This window comes from Python bivittatus, unplaced genomic scaffold (genome assembly GCF_059951505.1).
Source record: "Python bivittatus isolate LINGU-HERP-01145 unplaced genomic scaffold, Pbiv_v1 ctg000330_np1212, whole genome shotgun sequence".
Lineage (NCBI taxonomy): Eukaryota > Metazoa > Chordata > Lepidosauria > Squamata > Pythonidae > Python > Python bivittatus.
Window position 1 is genome coordinate 26,169,085 of NW_028277058.1, and position 23,607 is coordinate 26,192,691.

The window sequence follows — 23,607 nt, forward strand, 5'->3', positions numbered from 1 at the left end:
GTCTTGCTTGTCCAATAATGAAAATAATCAGAGACTAGTTTAGGAAAGGAGTCCTCATTATCCACAGGCAGTTAATTTCTATATTTCCTTTCCAGTTTATAGACTTGAGTTTGAACTTTCTGTAAACCCAGGGTCAGCCAAGGATGGCTATTGTTTTTTGAAATTAGTTTGTCCAAAGCTAAAATGAAAAGATTGAGCAAAGCTTGGATGGTGAAATGAAGGGCAATCAATACCTTAGGAGATTTCACTTTGTATGGAGCCAACTGAAAAGAAAGAAGAACTAAGGTAATATCTGAAAATAAACTAATAGACATAGAATGAATTGGTCTAGTCAAAAATTGGAGATGAAAAGGGCATAACTTGAGATAAAAATAACAATAAAATGATCACATTCTGAACTGGGAATTGAAAAACAATGTTCCAGTAGCCATGGAAGAAACTATAAGAAACCAAACCCATTCACCACAAGGGACAATTAATAAAATATTTAATATCATTAAAATCATATATGTAAAGACTAAAACATACATATATAACCAAAGCCTTATATATAAATAAAATAATATATCATTATGATAGCAACCTAAAACAATGCAATCAAAAATAATTAAAATTAATTAAACAAACTAACTTGTATAATCAATTATCAGTTAACCAGACTAGATATGATATTAATATTTAAGGCTATACTGAGATATAACAGCCAGCTCAAAATAAAAACCTAAGATATTCCAACTTCCATTAGCACAGTCACTGGGGATTACATAAATGATATCACAGATTTCCCTAGTACAATCAGTATATTTTCAAAGTGCCATAATTCAATTTCTCCACTAAATCCTAATATAAGAAAATCATCTTCTGTCTCAGCATATGAGAAACTGGCTTGGCCTCAACTAGAAATATTCAGAGACCAACTAGTTTGCTTTGATGAGCTGATCCAAATGGCCTGACTACAAATGGCCTGATCCAGAGCTTCAGAAATAACTCAATCCAACTGGATACATGAATTCAGAATGAACTTGGAAATATCCAATTCCATTTTCCAATTGACTGAAATCAATTGGAGAAAGATAAATGACTGTACATTTTTTTGGAAGTATCAGCATAATTTAAAGGATTAAAATCCATCCCCCCGCCCCCAGGGTATTATCCAACTGGGCAGGGTATTATCCAACTGGGAAAAATATTAGCTTAATTTCTTTTAAGAATGTCTATGCTGAATATTTTATAGCAAGGAAGATTTCTGAGTCCAGTTTTTGTTTATTAGTTTGCTATCAAGATGCAATTTATACTGAACTGATTGAGCTCATTTCATTAGTTTATGTTTCTAAAGGAGCAATAATAAGCCATTCTTTGTAATGTAATGCAGTGCTACTATTTTCTTTTTATGACTCAAGTTTCCTATTGACATCTTAACAGTGTTTAAATAAAACATGTGGAATCTGGGATAACAGGAACATAATTCCTTCTTATCTATCAGAATTAAAATCAGATATTTCCACCTAAATGATGCCATTCCATTTATTTCAATGATGCGATGATTGAGGGTACGTGCTTTTTGAACAGGTTATCTTTCGATCAGTGATAAGACAGCTGTGGGAAATAGAAATGTAGAACACACATCTTACAACATTCTGAATGTATTGTCAAAGGCTTTCATGGCCAGCATACGAAGCCTGGTGTGGGTCTTCCGGGCTGTGTGGCCGTGTTCTGGAAGTTTTGTTTCTTAACGTTTCACCAGGAGGATCATCCTGGGCACAGAGAGAACTGCTCCTGTCTGTGCTCCTGCCCTCTGAAGTTGCCGGTCACAGATGCTGGCGAAACGTTAGGAAACAAAACTTCCAGAACATGGCCACACAGCCCGGAAGACCCACACCAGCCATTCTGAATGTACTTTGCTTCCCCATAAGGCTTAATATAGAAGGACTAATAAACAGAAGCAAGGGCTATATTTTTAGCAAAAGTATCCTATTTTTTAAATGTATACATTTGCAGTGCAATTTAAATTGTTTTGAGTCACAAAATTGATTTGGGTCAGTTTTCCCAGTCTCAAATAATGTTATTACCCCCACAAAACAAAAACAAAAACAAAACCAGATGCTTGTTTTACCCAAGCATCTTGATAATGTTAGGCCAAAACTGACCAGATTACGTCCTTATGAAGCAATAAGTAAATCATGATCCTCTTTGGGGAGACATTGCCAAGCTGCCCATTGAAGCAAGTAGTAATGTCCACAGGGGTGTCTGCAGGAGTGGTCAAAAAGTCAAGATGGCCACCATTACCACACAATCAAAGCCCACTGTGGTGTACATGTGCAATGCATGTAAAAAAGGGGGTGGGGGTTCAATAACATAGTTACAGTTGCATCTTGACTTTACTGACCTCTCTGTGGACTCTCCTGAGTGGCTAGCAGCTCATAACAGCAGGAATCTTTAAGAACACAGCATAAAATCATTTTCAAAGTAGTGTCTAATTTTCACCATTTATATTGGCTATTAGTTAAGGGAACTCCCTCCTTTCGAGTCTGACAAGTGAATAATTTCTTCACGGAGAAACAGTATCGACAGTTATTTTTATGATGTATGTTTCTGAAGCTTTGGGTTCTAATCAATATGAAAAACAATAGCAGGGACAAAGAGTATGACACAGGTTTTGGTTGTTGGGTTTTTTTTTTTTATCTTGACATGGACTAGTTTGTTCTTGCATTTCCTTAAAGCTTGCCAAGATTTCAGAGGTATTGCACAGTTGCTGTTCAAATGAGCCAAAGGAGGAGAATAACCCTGAAAGATCTCATTCCACCCCCCATCCCCTCCAAATGAAGATGTTAAAATAAAAGCCAGGAATATAGTTGAAAATCTGGTACATTAAAGCTGCCATCATTGTAAGGGAGTCTCAGTTTTGCCAAAGATGTCCTAACAGCTTTAGCCTGCCATAAAAAATTCTCATTATTTTTTCTGCATAAAAAATATCTATAGGAATTAACACTGAAATCCTATATATACATATATGTGTGTGTACGTGTATGTGTGTGTGTATGTATATACATATACATACACATACATACATACATATATATGTATATATATACATACACACACAGACACACTCGATTTTAAGGAATGGATGCAGGATATAAGTCTGTTATCTATTTTTTAAAAGTCTCTGTGTTCTAAAAATGAGAAAATGATACAATGCTGTTCATAATAAGGTTCTAGATTTAATTATATTTATAGTTACTGAATGGATATTTTCTGGTGTTTTTTTTTTTGGTTTGTCACATTCTTTTTTCACTTGTATAATGACTATTTTTTCTTGATGGGTTTTTGTTGCATTTCATTATTTTAATTTTTAAAACAAAAATAAAACATAGTTTGTTCTGGTAGTATACTTGTATCTTTCAGTTGATGCAGCTCAGCTATACAACTGTTTATTGGAATGAGAAATGAAAGAACTATGAATTAAATATAATAGTTATTTTTTCTTGAGTTTTTAAAATATCTTCTCTGTAGGCAATAATATATCAATCAAGGGAAATAGACTGGGCTACCAAGATCCAGCTGTTATCTATTTTCTCTGCACTTGTAAATTATGCTAGAAAATAATTATGGTTCATCAAAAACTAGCCAGTCTATGAGCTAAATAATTTGTATCCTCTGAGAAAGTTTCCTTCAGATATATAATTTGTATTGGCACTCTCAAATCAGTGCAGATTAAATTAGCCATAATTCACTTTTAGTTTTCCTTTTATTTATAAACTTCAAAAAAGCATTACTATGCTTCTAAATCTAAGCGGGTTATATGAAAAGAGATGTTTCTATGGCCATGATATTAAAAATATTTTTCCCTGATTGCCTGTATGAAAGGTGAAAGAGGTTATGATAGATGAAAGGAAGAAAAGGTCTGATAGATTATTCTTTGTAAATGGAAGATTACATGCCATGGATGCTTTGTACAACTTCATCTGTGCGAGCTTTTAGGGAGAAAAATGGCAAATTATTAGATTTGTTCAGTTGTTCAGTCACTTCTGATTTTTTTGACTCAATGGGCATGATTTTGCTGGGATTGTTTATCAGTAACCACTTATTTGAGTTGAGAAGAGAAGAGAAGAGAAGAGAAGAGAAGAGAAGAGAAGAGAAGAGAAGAGAAGAGAAGAGAAGAGAAGAGAAGAGGATATATCTGCAAGAGACACAGCATGATCCAGTATGATCCTTTGGAATAATCTCTAGCAAAGAGATAACTGTATAATAATGAGCTGATTCTTACAATTCATCACGTGTGCATCATGGATTATTATTATTACTATTTTTGGGGTAGGTGGAATAAGGAATAAGGAAGACTGTGATAGAACTGGAGTGTTATTCCTAAATAGAACACATTGATTTAACTGTTGAATAATGAATGCACCTTTTATTTGGTCTTCATGTTTGTTTATGAAGATTAATAAACTGAACCACAGTTGCAGAAGATTCCATATATCTGAGAGCTGGGATGCTTTGTTAACACACATCCCCACCCACCCCCCCTGCTTCTTTCAAAGGTCTCATGCTTGACCAATTTGTCCAGTGAAATAAAGACTATTGGACATACAATGCTATAATGTTTCTGCTATTCTTATAGAGAATAGTTGTCCATGGAAACAGATGTTCCCTGTGATTCAACTGCTACCCAGAAATGCATTTTTCTTGAAAATTCTATTTCAGTCAAAGGATGAAGGAGAACAATGGCACATGGCTTCTTGTTCTGATTCTTTGGAATATTCCTACTAGTTTTTTCTTTTTTTTTTAATGTTCTTCTGTTTGGGGGTGGTGTGTGGGTTAGAACGCTTGTGTGGCAAAGGACAGTTATTGAAACTCAGACACTGGCTGGTGGTCAGTGAATGTGGGATGAGGATTTGCATCTTGGACATTCACTACAAAGCACCTGCCCAGCTAAGACCTTGCACCTCCTTTACTCTTCTTGAAAGGCTATTTTCCAGGTAACTCATTGTGTTCCAAATATAATATTAAGGAGGGAGGCACAGCTGACTAAAGATGAAATGAGCACATGGAACTGTATCATAGCACACTGGTTGAAGTTACTGTTTTTTCCCCACAGGTTTGAGTTCTTTCCTTACTGAGGACAATTACAAATCAGGACAATTTCACAAAAATTCCTACATATAGGCTCTTCTTGAGAGGTAAGCTTTCTTAATGATGGGATGAGTGTGTGCATTCAAACAACATATCAAACACCTGGAACCCCGACAGCACCAGTCTCCTCTACCCAAGAACATTTTTCTGAGCAGTCAAGCTCCTTTTACAAACCAGTGAGATACTTACATCATATAACCATTGCCAAATTCCGAACAGCTTTAACATCCTTCAATGCTCTCTCCCCTGCTGTGCCCCAGCAGACAAGGGGCTATTTAAACTGCAGCTCATGTCCTGTTATATTGTACTCTCTATAAGGATCCTAGGACCCACCTTATAACTCCTTAACTGGTAAAACACCTGGGAATTTCTGATCTTTTTTTATGTACAGTTGTTATCAGATCAGTATGATTCAGTCTCCTTGAACATAGCCAAATTTTGTTATACTGCTTGTAAAATCAGACAGACTTTGATTTGCCATCAATGAACCCACTACCAATTATAATATATTTTTTATCCTGTCTTGTTTTTACTTATTTTTATTTTAATCTGCTTCTATCTGTAACCCTGATCTGTGATTATAACAAAAATTCTATTTGGCTATGTAAAAATACTGAAAAGCAAATTGCCACAAACAGGAAAAGCAAAGAGAAAAAAGATATAGTATACAGTTCTCTGAACAGGTATTTTAAAGAATGGTGTATATATAAATCAGCTAAGTTTTCTTGTAATGTTTTCCAGGCTCTTATCTTGCTGTCCAATCACTACAACTGCTTTGTAACTCTACCCTCTTTTTATTTTGCCCTTTTTCACCATATTTCCATGATGAAAGGTGGAATTAGATTTTTAAAAGTGATATTCTGGATTAAGTCTTATAGAAATGTATTACTCAGCACATCCTGTACTAGATGTCAGAGAAGTGGTTCAGCTTGACAAAGGATTTATAGGTACTGTACTTTTCCATGAAAAGAATAGCAAATGTGTGTTTCATATTGAGAATTGCTTGGAAATGAAATAAAAGTTAAATTTTGATTAGAAAGCAAAGACATTTTGTCAAACTGAATAATAGAAGAAGTATTCCAGTGGGGCTTGTTAGAGTTAGGTAACTCGTGATTCTTGCATGAAAAGCGGAAATGTATCATATAGAATGAATGTGTGTGTGTGTGTGTCTGCACATCCTTTTCATTGTAAAAGGATAAATAAGGATGGAAACTGGGACAGAAGGATAAAGACCTTTTTGAGATGTGGACATATGTGGAATCTTGAAAACACATACTGACAAGTAGTTACAAAAGGGCCAATAACAACAGATACATTTATCAGAATGTGAAACAATCCATCCAAAATACTTACGGGATCACTGTAAATATTGCCCAAAGGAATATGAGAGAAAAATGACATAAATATGGCACAGGGAGATGGATAGTCCAAACAGGTATTAGAAAGCTATGATTTGAGAGAAGAGTGCTACAGCTGAGATAAGACTGAAGTCTACTGAGTAATATCATGTTACTAAATCCAATGGAAATTATTTCAGGCATGCTTTGGATACCATTTGGTACTGGAATTTTAACTCATTCTGATTTTTCTGTCCCCTGATCAAACATGTTTATAATGCTACACGTAACCTTGTGTATATAAAGAAGAAAGAACTAAACTCCTGGGAGACTTGACAATTTATCCTGTAAGGAGCTTTGGGAGAATTTTGTATTTTGAAATAATATTAAAAGTATTTAAAACAAAGAACATTGGATTTAATTAAAGAATAAAAAGAGTGATCCATGTGAACTTTTTAATTATATAGGTTCAGGTGTCTTTGACTGTCCAGTAATGGTTACATCATGCTTAGCAATCTGCTTTGCTACCATCTAAGCTTGATGATTTATAGATGTGATGTGTATACATTGGTATAACTCCATGTTCACTGTTATTTTCTGAGGCCTTTGGGGAAAGGGAAGAATGAAAATGTGATATTTAAAAAAAAGAAAAGAAAATGAAGGATAATAATATGGATATATGGTAGCAACATCAATAAAACCTATAAGTTATTGCCATCCATGTTAAAAACAACACCTTTCCTCCTTGATTTCCTTTCTGGTTACGCTCTTGGTTTCTGTGAGCAAAAATCTTATTTTTTCAATCAAACAATAACAGTATCATTGGTTATCTTTACAAAGAGGAAAACCTTATATGTATATGTGTGAGAACGAATAAATAAATGGCTCTACTCATTAGCTGACACCTTTTACACTTCCTCTACTTAATTATTGTCAGGAAACATTTTATGCTTGAATGAAGCTTGCAACAAAACTGATTTAGTGTTAAATAGAATGCTGGTCAAGCCTACTGTGTTACTAAATAAATTGGCAGAGAAAATGAATATCAAGTTGTTCAAGTTCACTTGGGATTTCCGCTGATGGTGCATCTGGTGAAAATGTTTTTGTCCTTAGTTTAACTGGATTAGATGTGACATTAAGTAGCTTGCACTTTAAGAGACTTCATATTTATGATATTACTTATGTGTTCAATGATCTTTAAACTGCACCCTTAAAATAATGCTATAGATGAGAAATATAATTTTCTTTAAAAAAAAAATAGATTAATAACTGCTCTCTAATGGTCTGGCTAGTTCCCTAATGGTGTAATTTAGCTTCTGCTAAAGACATGAATTCAACTTTTATTTAATCTGAGCTGCAGCTGAAAAAAATAATTAAAGTGGTGTAAGTGTCCCTATTTGTTGAATGTTGATGCTCACCTGTGATTGCTAAGAATTCCAAATGAAACTTGTGATTATTTAAAAATGCAAAACTATTTTTACAATTTTCAGACATAACAGGGCTGCTAGAAATTATATTGAGATGCATATGCAAAACCCATTGTGTGTTTGTGATTTCTTACATACTTGAACTTTGAAATGTCAGTATTCACCAAATTTTGAACATAAATGTATTGATAATTAATTTTCACAGATTTTTCTGTTTTAAATTTTCAGATACTAGCAACCAAGGGATTCTTACCTTATACTTGTCTGCTGCTGCACCTATCTAAATTTCAACAAAATATTTCTTGGTGAATTCTGTTTTTTGTTTGTTTGTGTTTGTTTTAAGTGAGAAAATCAATGGAAAAAGATCTACCAGCAGGATTAGAAATTCATATACTATACTGGTTTTTATGGCATATTTCAAGGTAATACTTTATGGCTTAAATGGCTTAGGACAGGAGGAAGCAACCTGAGGACTGAGAACTTACTATTTGGACCCAATCCTTTGTGCGTTGTCCCATAGCATCTCCATCTGATAATAACTACTGATGATTTTTCTATCATTTTAAGGCAACAAACACAAGCACTGTAGTTTAAGGCATAAGACCTAAAATAACAAAAGGAAATGGAAAGAAATGTTTCAAAATTCCTTCTCCAAACCCAGGGAAAAATAGAAAATCTTCAGTTTCTCTGTGTGTGGTGTGGCTCTATCTACTTTGAATTGTTACATGTCCTTTTATTTCCTCCCTCCCAAAATGTTGTATGCACCTTGCACCATCAAAACCTTGTCTATTCCTGGTTTAAATAAAGGATTTATTATTATTTTTCATAGTTTCAAGTCCAAAAATCTACTATACCATCCCCATCCCCCATAAAAATACCCTCCAGGAATAACTATGCACACTAACATTGCATTTTCTGAAGATTTATCATTTACAAATACATATTTTCCCTGACCAGACCAGCAAGATGATACTGGGATTTTTCTATTGGCTTCCTCATAATTTCAATTGAGAATTTCTGTGATTTTGTTTTGGTGAGCTTTCAAAGTCACTCAGACTGACTGTGCTATAGGAAGTCATTGGAGGGCTGTCTACTCTTGTCTGATCCTTATTTATGTAATTGGTAGGGCAACTGGTTTTGGAACAGCCTTTATTTGAATGTCTGTGTCCTTCTCACTGGGTCCCTTTAACATGAAAAACTCTACTAGCTGTTTGAAGATCAGTGGAGAATGTTTGTATTGAAATAAGGAAATTTTCATTATACTAGCTTTCAAAGAAAAAAAATGTAATGCACAAAAACAATTAAATAATTAAATTGCCTTATAAACTACGTTGGCAAGTTAAAACAAAGAATTTGTTATCTATCTATCTATCTATCTATCTATCTATCTATCTATCTATCTATCATCTATCCATCATCTATTTTGAGATTAGCAGGCCTTCTTCAAGAGGACAGTCCATAATTAAAACATATCTGAAAAGACCACCTCTCCCTTCTAATGATTCAGACATACTGACTTCTCCTTCTTTAGAAAGCCAATTGGAGGCCAGGACATCTTTAGGTATAAGATGGAAGGAGATGGGAATATAGCATCACTGCTCAAGCAGCAGCTTAATGAATAATGGTTTTATAGATTATTCTTAATAACAGTAATTTTTAAAATAGTATAACTTTGTCCTCAGCTTTGCACTACAGATTCCAACAACTACATGCAAATTCCAATATTATGGGCCAATTTAAGCTACATTAAAAAAAACATATAAAACAAAAAACCTTTTCCTGGAGGAACCCCAATATTGGGGATGCAAATATGGTTTGAGTATTGGTGGGGAGTCAGGCATCATGATTTATCTGCAGGTTTACCATATCCTAAGTATTATATAACATACTTTTAATATATTTATAGAATAATCGTACTCCATTTGGGCTCCAAAAGCATTCTTGGCAGGAATAAATGTAATTTGACACATGTAAATTGCTGCAACATAATACTGGACCTTTACATTACTGTTGCTGAGCCAAGTATTTAATGAATGAAAAAACAGATAACTATTCTATTCAATATTGCCACAATGGAAAGGAAACTGGCCAATTAGAATAAATGTTCCTGCAAAGTTTCATGGTTTACTACTTGAATAATAATGACGTTTAGAAAAGAAAATGAATGAGAATAATGAACAACATGAAGCTGAACAGAACTCCCATATCTTCATAAAGGAAATTCTCATGCCATTAACTGTAAAGGTTTGTATCTTGTCTACTTCTTCTGCAATTATTCTGGTTTTAAAAGCTGTTGCACTTTGGAATAAAAAACTGTTAGTCACTTTACCTGATCAGTCACACTAGTTAACAGCTGTAAGAAATCAAAACTGTTGTCTCCAGTACTATATTACATCTAGAAGCTCCAGGTTTGGAAACACTTCAGCAATCAATGAACCATCAGCTCATTTCATTGAGTATCATTTGCTGTTTTGTTTCAGTCATATCTGCACATTTTAAGCTCCATATGTTTCAGATGTTCAATAACACAGTAGACAGTATATCTTAAGAGTTTGTTAATCCTCCTTTCCCCAGTTATTCCATTTTCCATCTACTTGAAAGCTTTTTTTCTATTTCAATATATGGATTTATATGGCCAACATTTAGCGGTATTGGATAATGAAGCAGTAAAAAAAGAAAAGAAAAAGCCATGGATCAATGCACTGATCTTTGTGAAAAACCAAGCTTACAACTGCCAAGGACATATAACCAATGAGTCAAAATGACTAATCACTACAGCCAAGAAATGGGATTTTAGAAATGTCACACAGCATTAATTAATTCATGGAGAAGTGTAGAAAGGAATAGACTAATAAGAATGGCCCTCAAATGAGGGGTGGCACTGAATCCAGCATCCTTGTTGCAACACTAATCATTCCAGGGAGCCCCTAAACATGACATGAAGACAATGCCCTTGCTGTGATTTGTTACCAAGACATTAAGGTCTCTGTGTGTGTGTATGTGTGTGTGTGTGTGTGTGTGTGTGTGAGTGAGAGAGAGAGAGATGAAGAGAGAGAGACAGAGAGAGAGAGAGAGCTAAAAACCTCATGACTGTTGTTTTTTTTGTAATAACTTTATTAATTTTTTTAAAGACAATAAAAATTAACCAAAACTGATATCAAGAATAAAAAATAGGAAAAAAATTGAAAAAGGGAAAATAGTAAAAAGCAAAAATTCAGAGAAAACAACAACAAAAGAATTGACTTCTGACCCACCCCACAATAGATATAACTAATAATATACATAAAACTCTTGCTCTAAATTATTTCTATTAACCATATTATTTCTAATCCTCAAACCTATACAACACAATTTCATCTTTATATATCCCACAAAAAGTTAAAAAAAAAAAATCCAATTAGCACTAAAATTTCCCAATGTCTTAAATCAAAACTATTAATTTTGCCATCTTGGCCAACTCCATCAACCTCACAAACCATTATTTTATTATAGATAATATATTTTCTTTCCACTTCTATGCATTTAAAAGCTTTGCTGCTGTTATCATATATAGAAAATAAAATTTTAAACAATGTCATATCCTTCCAACTTTATACATATAAAAACCTTACTATTATTATCATATATAAAAACAAAGATTCCATGGATTTAATAACAAATATATCTTAACCTTAGTGAACTTTATACCAAAATTCTTAAAACATTATCATTCAGTTCTGGTCATAAAAACAAATCTCATTAATTACCAGTGAGAGCCTCAACATATATATTAACCATAGTCCAATAAATTCACTTTGTAGACCTTCTGTTTAGTTTTAAAAAGCTTAAAATTTAGTCCTTTCTTGTAATATCCCACCAGCTGATTCCTCATCATCTTCTTGTCTTTTCCCAGAAACATCTCTAATAGTTTCTCTTCATCTCTTCCCAGGAATGGCCTCACTGATGCAATACTTTCCTTTTGCAAATCCAAAGTATAAAATCTTTCCAGATCATTCTTCTTCATTATTTGTATGTCCCCTTTGAACATCGTAACATCAATGGTTTCCATTTGTAATTCCATTCTAACATCTTTTTCCATATCATCCCTTGGCCATCTTAAGTCCATATTTAAATCCACAACTTCCTTATTCATATCACCTTTATAATCCAATTTCTTTTTGAGTTCCAATTCTACATTCAGTTCAGTTTCCACCTTTTTTCTAGAGTTAATTATCTTATCCACTTTTTACTCTATCTTTTTTTCAAGGGACTTAAATCTAGCTCCTCATTCATCAAACACTTACTGGAGTAGACTTAGAGAAGTTATTTTATCTTCTAGCGGCTGCTCCAAGGGGCGGCTTCTTCTTCTTCTTCTTCTTCTTCTTCTTCTTCTTCTTCTTCTTCTTCTCCTCCTCCTCCTCCTCCTCCTCCTCCTCCTCCTCCTTCTCCTTCTCCTTCTCCTCCTTCTCCTTCCCCTCCTCCTCCTCCTCTTCCTTCTTCTCCTCCTCTTTCCGTTTAGACAAGTAAAAAGTATAACAGTTAATTGCAAGCAAAAGTAAACTGCTGTTCACACCCTCTAGTGCCTTTCAAGCTGAAATTGCAGGCATGTGTGTTTGCTAAAGAGATCACACAGGAATCAAGTTATTGTCTAGCTCTGTTTCTAAAGCCCCACCAATCAGCAGACAGAATTGAACCAAACAGGAAACTTTCTCATAGAAAAAAGCAAACCTCATTGGTACAGATGGAGTTTAGTAAAAAAAATAAACTTCTAACAAATAAATCTTCCTTTTTCACTAAAAGAAAATTTAAGTCTCTTTTAAATTCTACTTTTCCTCCAACTTTTTGTGAATTAATCAGCTTAATTTAAAACTCTATTTCTTCATTTAAAAATATAATCCCAAAAATAAGGATAAGCCTCAAGAGATTTACTTATCTATTGTGAAGGAAAGTCTCTCTTAAGTTGAACAATAATTATAATTCAAAGTGTTTAAGAAATGGGAATCAGTCAGCTCTAGTGCCCGTTAAAGCTGCATTGCAGTGGCAAACAAAGATGATTCCCCTACCTCCCAGCTGTTCAACTCAAGAGTCATTCACAGAAGCTTCAGTCTCCATGATTAGCTTTTGAGGAACAGCTGTCAGGAGACCAAATGGGCCAATTTCCTTGCTTCCTCATTTATCCAGAGCAAATTGGGTGGCCAGCACTTGCTGCCAGCCACCAATCCAGCTGTGGTGTCATCTCTCCCTGTTGTGGAGAGGTGTCTAAGCTGCCATGTTCCCACCGGAAGTCAAAACCACACAACTGTTAAGAAAAGATATATGCAAGTTATAGGTGAGGAACAAATGGGGGTGACTAGCACACACTGGCCCCTCACTCAAGATGTTATTATGACAACTGTTTCATAATAGTTTCAGTTGTAGGACTTGGACTAGGGAGACTCAGGTCCAAGTAGTCACATGACCAGAAATTTCAATGAGTGGATTTGCTCTAATTATTTCTCCTCAGGTCAACATACCTCACAGAGTTGTTGCAGTGACAAAATCAGAGGATATACTCCATGTATATCACTTCGAGTTCCCAGAAAAAAAGGCAAGATATAAATGCAATAAATATATAAGTATATTAGAAAGGGCCTGAGGGGAAGTACCTTTTTTTAGAATTACATGTTTGGAAATATCCTTCATGCCTTTAACACAGCAAGATTGGGGTTGGGAAAGCATGTATCGTGCTGTGTATTCACTGAGATGCACACTACCATATCTTGAGTGTAGCTGTCACATGTTTGAGTAAATGCATGATTAGCACAGCAGTAAATATAATAATTGAACTGAGTTTCTTTTCCTAAAAGTGCTGCTACAACTAATTTGCTTTCCATAACATGTGTTGTCTCCATTTGACTCACATCTGAATAAATGTACATGGATAAAACCAATTAAATAACATTTCAGTATAAGAAAGGAGCTTATAGAATATAAAGCTTTCGGTAGCACAAAAGCACAGGGTATTAATCTGCAAGCAAAAGCATCAGGGTGGACTCTTTTAATCTGAAAGCACTGCCTTGTACCTGATATTAAACTGAAAGAGCATGGCATATTTCCAGTGGGATTGAGAGAAATGGTGTATGGAATATCGAAAAAGATTGCTATTGGGCAGCAAGAGCTGAATTCATTTTATCTAATTTTGAACTCAGTTGAACATCTTGTATGTGAAATGTCAACTCAAACTTCAGTTATTAAAGTTTTAGTCCTCTAAGGAGCTGCTTTGACAAAAAAGAGAGAAGAGAGGAGGCAGGAAATAAACAAATCAAGTTTGAAACAGACATTAAGTGGAAAAAAACGACACAGAAAATATGAAATGAAGGTTGTAATGAGAGACAGGAACGGCGGGGGGGGGGGGGGACAACACATACCATCAAGAAAGAGATACTGACTTATTCTTTACCTAGCTAATGTAGGCTGAAATTAGGCACAACACAATGCATATTTAAATACAATTAAAATCTGTCATACTTCTGTCCTTAAGTTTACATATGCATAAGCATGCAGTGTATATTTAAGCAATATGTGAAGAAATATGGGGCAATGTTTTCTCTAAAATAAACCTGATTGTTTTCAGCTAGGTTGGGTCCAGGGGATTCTGCCCTGAGAGCCTATTGTGCATTAGAGTGGAGACAAGAAGGAAGAACTGAGAGAAAAGAAGCAAGGGATGCACTGGAACAGATACTAACGTAGCAGAAGTAGCACAAGAAGGAGGTTCAGACTGATCAAGTATTATTCCTGAGCTGTCCTGAAAAAAATAAAACATCACACACACACAAATGCTTCTTCAAAGTTCCAGTCAGTGGCCATATTTTCCCTCCAAAATCATTGGGAAGCTGAATTGATTCTGAGGGCATTGTAGAGGAAAAACATTGCCATTGCCAAGTTTTAAATAAGATTTTAAAGAGAGGGCGATAGAGAAGAAAACACTACAGATGTACTAAAGACAAAGAAAACTATGATTATGTTCGGTGGTGTGAAAAATTGAAGAGCTGGCAGGAAAACAGCATAGTCATTTTTTTTCCTCTGAGGTCAGTACAATAGTCAAAAAGCAGCCGAGTTGGATGATAACACGCATATGATTACACTCTAATTGAACTCACCTAAGGAGAGAGAAAGGCCTTTTTTAAAAAAAAAAATATTCAAGACTGCAGCTTTAAAGAACCAGCTTTAATATTCTTTGACTGGGAAAGCATAGGATTTGATAAACCAGTTATGCTGCTGTTCGATGGATATTTGTCACCAAACTTGATACACAATTTTACTTCAAGATCTAGGAAGAAGCATTTCTTTTTAGGAGCTAATTCTTCTGTGGCTTCAAATTCCAGGAAGAGTTCTATTTTTTTTTTCTTAATGGCAGTAATTATACATTTTATATGAATTGCTGGATATTTGTATTGTCGAAGGCTTTCACGGCTGGCATACGATGGCTGGTGTGGGTCTTCCGGGCTGTGTGGCCGTGTTCTGGAAGTTTTATTTCCTAACGTTTCGCCAGCACCTGTGACTGACATCTTCAGAGGACAGGAGCACAGACAGGAGCAGTTGTCTCTGTGCCCAGGGTGAACATGCTCTCAAGCACACTGGACACAAAATCCTATTTGAAAACACAGAGATACTGGACAACACCAACAGCCACTATGCCAGGCTATACCGGGAAGCCATTGAGATTCACAAACACCAGCACAGTTTCAATAAAAAAGAGGAGAGTCTAAAAATCAACAAAACCTGGCTACCAATCCTGAAAAATACAGCCTGCAAAAGGTCAATGAACTCAGCTCAACCACCAGGACGTGTGAACAGTTCACACAATGAACTTGCTAATCACCCCCAGCAGCCCCTCGTTAACAATTCAATAGAAGAAAAAACCCTGCCTAATCCCCAGGAAGATACACACATATTTTGACACCAAAACAAGCAGCCACTCAGTAACCCAACCCCCCCACACCCAATCCCCCCCTTCCCCCCCCCCAGATCTCTATAAATACCCACAAAAGGGTCACATCACCCTGGGCACAGACAGAACTGCTCCTGTCTGTGCTCCTGCACTCTGAAGATGCCGGTCACAGGTGCTGGCGAAACATTAGGAAACAAAACTTCCAGAACACGGCCACACAGCCCGGAAGACCCACACCTGCTGGATATTTATTTATGTAAGCTATCCACTCCAGGGAGCTTACAAAATATAAAGCTAAACTAAAACAATTAAAAACATAGACAAACAAAACAAGACAGCCTGGACTAAAAACAACCACTAAAACAAGGTACAACAGGTCTCCCCCAAACACATAAGCCCCAGGTCTGGGATCAAGCCAGGTTTTAAGGGCTTTTGAAACCCCAGGAGAGAGGGTGCCATCTGTATCTCTGAAGGGATGTTGTTCCAGAGGGTGGGGACTACAACAGAGAAGGCACACTTCCTCAGTCCCACAAGATGGCAACCTTTAATAGAAGGGACCTGGAGTGCACCCATCTACCCAAATGTATCTGGCAGGCAGGCACAATGGGGAAAGCCAATCCTCAGGTAACCAGGTCCCATGCCATGAAGTGCTTTAAAGGTAACAACCAGCATCTTGAATTGAACCTGGAAGCCAACTGGCAGCCAATGCAGCTTGCATAGCAGTGGTGACACAAGTTCAATTTTACTAAAATCCCAACATTATTAGCCAAAGACATGCAAAAATGTGCATTTGAATTATGGAAAAGATTACTTGGGAATGAATTCTGAGCTTAGGAATTAGTTTTCAGTATCAAAATGGAATACTATTTCACAATAAAGCACACAACTAGTTTTCCCAAGCTTTTTTTACCCCTTAATTTCCACAGTCTGATTAATTGAAAGAAATGGCACACATCATGTTAAAATTATCACATTGCTTAATTAAGGCTGGTTGAACAACCATAATTGCATGACTTCACATTACATATGAGTCCCTGACTTGCAAATTACAATGGCTCGGTTCTGACAACATCACCAATAAAAACAAAATCACATTATGGTTTACTACAGTATGGCAAAACAAACTTGTTCTTTAATCCATTCAGAAGTTTGTTGATCCTTATTTTGAATTTCTTCAATATTTTGTACAGCCTCTTTTGAAAGTCCAGCAAAAAGAAATCGTTCCAGTTGCTCTCTGGGATTGTCATTTTTATTTCCTTCTTAATTTTAATTCTTGAAGTTTCATCCATTTTTTTCTTTATATATGATGACAAATTCTTATTCTGATTCTCATTCATATAATTCTTGTGTAGATTTTGTTGCATTTCTTTTTCTGTAACATCGTCTTCTGGGAACTAACTTTTCCCAAGAAAACACAACATAGCTGACATAATTAATTCAAAGTCTCTGCATAGTTTCCAGTGCAGTTCCTCAAAGATATCTCTGAATGCCATTATAAGTTACTTATCTTATGTATGTCTCCAATAACAAAAACAGTTTTTCTTTCTCACAAAAATGCATTTATTCTTTAAGATTAATTTCAAAGTCTTAATATTCAAAAGCCAATATTCCAATATTTTCTGAGCCCTTAATCCATTTAAAACTTTCTATAGCCAAAATCTTGTCTTGGTTTTTGTTGTTTATTTTAAATTCTTAAAGATTATAAAGATACATCTTCATTTTCTAATTTCTAAAAGTGGTTAGCAAGGGAAGCATGAACTTAGCATCCTTTTAAAAGGCTCTGTTTGCAGCTGGAGCAATTATGGCAAATTCCCTTGTCTCTTGATTCTCCAGCCTTCCAGAGATCACTGTTTTGCAGTCTCCTTGCACAGAGCAATCATAAGGAGAACAATTTGGGCAATCTCCCATCCTCTCTTTGTCTAGAGAGGGTTGAAGGAGCTGATCTACTCATTGCTTCCCTGTTTGTGACTGCAAATGTCAGGTCCACTTTTCGCAGAGCCATCTTCAGTCTGCCATCTTCCCTGAAAGTCACTAAAACAGCAGTTCTGATACCAATATCATGATTTTAGAAGTTGCTTCCTCTCTTTAGAGCAATTTAAATAAAAGACAGTGAAGAAAGAAGAGCTGCTTTCTCAAACTTTGAATACAACTCAGTGTACATTTTAAAACTGAATTGTTTAAATGAAAAAGATACTATGCTACATTTTGTCTTTATAGTAAAACAGCTGAGGCCACTAATCTTTGATTTAGTGCCATTGAACACAAGGAAACCAAATCACCATCAGTGAGTTAAGATTAATCACAGTTCTGGAGTAAAAGTTTAGGAAACTGTAAATCTCAAAATAGCAGCATCTTAATGGTGGAAAACAGCTTGCAAATTATGTTGCAGACAGGGAGTGAGACTTACATACATATTTCTTTCTCTTTTTTTAAGGGCTAATAATAACCATTTGGAAAAAAGCAGCTGTTTTTCTTGTAAATTTGAGTTTCAACCCTCAAACAAAGAAATATTTGCACCATTTATCTTAATCTGGAATAGTATTATGACAATATGGGAGAACCATGTACCAAACAAAATAAGATTTTGGGGTGGATTTAGTAAGATGTTATAGCAGCAAAGGGCTGAGCCTATAGAGTAAAAGGTAGGGATATTCAACCCTCCTTTCTGAGAAATCCGGTGGGTTTTAAACACCCCACCCTATCTTCCTGCCTTGCCACAACTCCTTGGCAGATTATAGGCAGTACCACCTAGTAAAGAGGAATTCTGCTCCCTTAACACCAGCTTCTGAGAGAAATAGGGGATCTCATAGCATGAGCACTTACTTGTCAACAAGCTGGGTCTAACAATTATCATGGTGGTAGTGATGATGATGATGATGATGATGATGATGATGATGATGATAATGAAAAATTAAACTATAGCGTCACATCCTAGATTTTGTAGTTTTGAGCTGTGTAGTCAGAGAAAAATAGCCACCCTCCTTTTTTAATCAGCTAGAACAAAAACAAACAAACACCTGAAGCTCAAAATTTATGGTGGAACAAAAAAGCCAGGAATAAATTTGCTTTGCAGAAGTGCAGTAAACTTCAGACACGAAGGTTACTAGAGACAATGGCCAGAAACAATTAAGATATTAGACTAGTTATTTTAGGCAGAGTTTTTCACGCTAAAACAGGATTCTAAGAATCTTGTGTTTTTAAATAATGTAGTGAAATACCATTGTACTTGGAGACTTAATACTATTCCTCCTAATGATCTCATGAAGAATTATTGTTGACAGTAATTCAAATATGGAAGGTTCATAAATATTTAATTGAATCCCTCCACTAGTCATATTTAGACTATGTTTAGGAAGACAATTCTTCCAGTAGTAGCAATTTTGGATTATTATTTTTTTAACGTAATTGCAACTTCTTTACAATGATCTCAGCCAACACATGCATTTGACTTACGATGGCAAGAGGCATTTCTGATGACATATTTCTCTGATATAGCCTTAGCTGCCAACTTGCAGAGCTGGAGTTCTTGATATTTTCCCTTGAAACTTCAAGAACCTTATTAACTAATATGGCTTTGTTTTGATTTTTATTATAAAACAAACTTGGCAAATGCTAATTAATCTTTCAGCTTTTTCAAAAGGATATACAAATTTGTTTTTTCTTCAAAGGAGTTGGTTTGGTTTGTTCATGATGGAGAAGCATACAGAAGACAAGCATAAAAACTTATATCAAGGTATTGCATAGGCAAACAGGGAATAGGTACACAAACAAACAAAAATTAAGGGGAGCTAGGTAGCAGACCAGTCCTCTTGGACTAAATTACAGAACTTTAATTTAAGAGAGAAGAGGCTTAATGGAGCCTTTAACTATCCACACAACTAATTCAGCCAAGACCAAAATCATGTGGATGCATAGGAACTTTTTGACTGAGCTAAAAGTTAAAAAATAGGGTTAGATGTGGAAGATGGATATACTCACCAATTAAACATACTATTAACTGTAGGAAAAAAGTCAAGGGGAAAAAAAAACAACCAAAAAGGCAAATATTGTTTTATCTTGAAAAAGGAGAGAGAAGAGGATCCAGATAACTATAGAGTGGTCAAAACTCTAAAAACGGTTATTAAGCAGTCTCTGAGTATCTGTAAAGCTGCTTGGCAGGAACACATATGGATTTATTAACAAGTCATGCCAAACCAACCTGATTTATTTTTTATTTTTTTAGAGCAATCCAATGGTTTACAGTATATATAGTAAAATATAATAATATAGAAAAATACAAAATTGTGTGTCTATGTGGCTACATGCATCTGTCTTACATCACTGGCTTTGGAGTTTAGTTGATCATTGGACTGCAGTGGACATGAAATCCTAGTATAGAAGCTGACAAAATGTGCTATGTTACCATTATATGAATACAGAGTTGACTGAACCCAACAAGAGTATGTCAATAGCTTAACATTAGGTATAAAGAGGTGTCAAATTATTTAGTTATTTATAAATATAAATAAACATTATAAAATATGATTATAATGTTTATTTATATTTATTGGGAACATTTATATATCACATCAGTCTAAACAGTTCTAAGTGGTGTACATTGGAACAACAGTAGAATTAGCTCCATGGAATAGACTATATCTTGGTGGATCAAAAACTGAACAGAAGCTAATGTATGATGCAGCTGAGGAAGGAAGGAAGGAAGGAAGGAAGGAAGGAAGGAAGGAAGGAAGGAAGGAAGGAAGGAAGGAAGAGCTTGTTCTACAAAAATATAGAATCAAGATAAAAATGTTATCATTTCTATTTTATTTTGTTCTGGGACCTATATGTTAGAAGGACTTCAATAAAGGAGCATGTCCAAATAAAACAACCAAAGTGATAACAGGCCTGTAAATAAAGAGACAGCTATGAAGAAAACGGCTGGAGGTAGAATATGTTAAAATGGAGGAGAGAAGGCTGAAGGGAGATATCATAATTGTCAAAATCTGAATGGCTTACATTGTAGAAGGCAGGATAGATTTGTTTGCTGTTGGCTTCAAATTACAAGCAAGTAGATTTCAAGTGGACATCAAGAAGAATTTCCTAATGAAAAAAGCCATTCAACAACCTCCAATCCTTACGTTCTATGATTCTATAGATTTCATACTGCTTGAATTAAAGTTAAATTGAGTTAAAGTTTGACTTGTTTAAAAAGAAAAATGTCTCAAGACAAGTTGTTATGCTTGTCCAAGGCCGATTACAAGTAAAACGTTTCAGATAGAGCTGCTTTCATTTAAGTTCTAGCTGTAAATATTCATCCAAGGCCAGTTAATATTATTTTATAAACTCCAAAGAGGTGTGGCTTGCTTGCTTCTCTTCCACTTAATTCTTAAAACAAACATATGTGATAGGTCTGTGGTTAAGCTTACAAAATGCTAAAAGATTTTATCTGATCCAGAATAACCAAAGGAATTTTAAATTGTAAGGCTGGATTCACATATCATACTAAGAGATATTGTAGTATGTTTCCCTTTACCTTATTTTGTTCTTTGGCATATTGTATGAACTCAGCTATTGTGAGTTTGTAACCATGGTTTATGTCTTAGTATTAAGTGTGAACCCAGCCAATTCTGATTTATTTAACAAATCTTTAATAAATAACACACAGCATGACATAATGTGTGAAGCCAGCTTTGTTTTTCATCTCTCGCACATATATATTTGGTAGATCTATTGTTCAAAAATGTAATCAATATAGTGGTATCATTGAGTTTTGGATTAAAAGTGGGGAGACCCAGATTCAGATAAACCTTGAACCATGAAAACTCATTGAGTGCCAGTTATTCTGTCTCAGACAAACCTATCTTACAGGTTGATTATTGTGGGAACGAAATGAAGAAAGATCCTCAACTGAGCTCAGGAGAAAATAAATAAAATATAAATAATATTAGTCTAAATAATACCATAGAGCCAGGACAAACCCTTCTGTCTTCATTCAGCTGGATCCTTCAATTACTGCCAAATAAAGATGGCATGTTATTTATTAAATCAATGTATGTGGCTCCCCATCTTAGTGTGATGACTCTGGGCTGCTAACAGCATTTAAAATCAAAATGCAAATAACACAAAACCACAATACATGTAATAGCAACCAAGGTATAAGCCAATTTGCCACAAGTCAACAAACTCATGGCTCCAACTCACAGCTTTGCAATGCATGCAGCTCCCATGCCCAGGAACACATATTTCAAGGCTTTGTGAAAACCCACAGGGTAAGGGGCAATCTAATCTTGGGGGGAATTGTGTTCCAAAGGGTAGGCAGTGTGACAGAAAATGCATACCTTCAGAAAGATGACACTGTTTAACTTATGGGCATGTAGCAGGCCTGTACTGCCAGATCAAATTGGACAGGTAGAGACTATTGGAAGAGGTGGTCCTGCAAATAAATGGGCCCCATCTTCTTCTTACTTGCAACCATGCTGCAAGTTCTTGTTCCTTTAACTATGTTCTTGTAAAAGTTCTTGTATCATCATCATCATCATCATCATCATCATCATCATCATCATCATCATTTACTTGAAGAAAATAAAATGCCTAATGCACATTTGAAGGAAGATTTAGTGGGTTAGAAATATATATAAAATTGAATTAAGTCACTTTTCTATTTACAAAATGGACCTTCCTTTCTGTGCCCATGGATGAAACTCTGGGTAATAATGACCTATTCATCTCTTGCTAAAAGTAGTGTAGGTTGCTCTTCTGCTCATTCTTAACTTGGTCCCCTCCTGTTTAATCACTCATATTTCACCTTCCACTGATTATATGGAATATTTTCTTATTTTTTCATAGTACCTTCATGTCCAGTCCCAGATCCAGTGCAAGCTTTTTGCAATCTTCAGAACCATGTTTTACCTTACCCTCTCTTTGCGCTTTTATCCTGACATCCCCATGATCTTTAATCTATACCAACTATCATTGTTTGAAGGTCTCCTGATTCTTTAGTTGTCCTCCTTCCAGATGTAACCTATACAATGTAACTTCTTAGAGAACAGTTTCATTTTTTTTAAAATTCCTGTGGAGCTGCCATGGGGAAGGATGTTTAGGATGACTGCTAAGGGAAATTTTTGAAATGATTGCAAAGACTGTTAATAAAGAATTGCTGACAAGAGAGGGAGTTTAGTAAAGGAACTTCCTAAAATATTGAGGGATAGATGAGAATAACTACAAGGACATTCACAAGAAAATGAAGATAGACAAAATCAGAGGTTGCTATCATTTTTTGGCTTTGTGACCATATTGGATAGCCACAACAGAGACTGAAGACCACAGTCATCTAAGGCCCTATGCAGCCAGAGACATTTAAAAAAACAAGAGGAGAGGAGAGGAGAGGAGAGGAGAGGAGAGGAGAGGAGAGGAGAGGAAAGGAAAGGAAAGGAAAGGAAAGGAAAGGAAAGGAAAGGAGAACAATCATATAATTGTTGAACTCAATGAATCTCTATTTGGCTACATACTGGCCAGATTCACACAAAGTGTTTAACATGGCCAGTTAAAGTGCTATAGGCTACATGTGTATCACATGCTAAATTTAGTAACTTGAACTTGATTAATGGGTTGTTGGGTTTAGATTTAGATTTAGATTTAGATTTAGATTTAGATTTAGATTTAGATTTAGATTTAGATTTAGATTTAGATTTAGATTTAGATTGATGTGCAGACCAAGTGTTTTGGTTAACTTATGATTCAGTGTATTACGTGAACCCCAAAAATCAGTTAACTCAGTAATGAAGTTCAGCATGTTGCCCAAATATACGCAGTGCATGTTGTT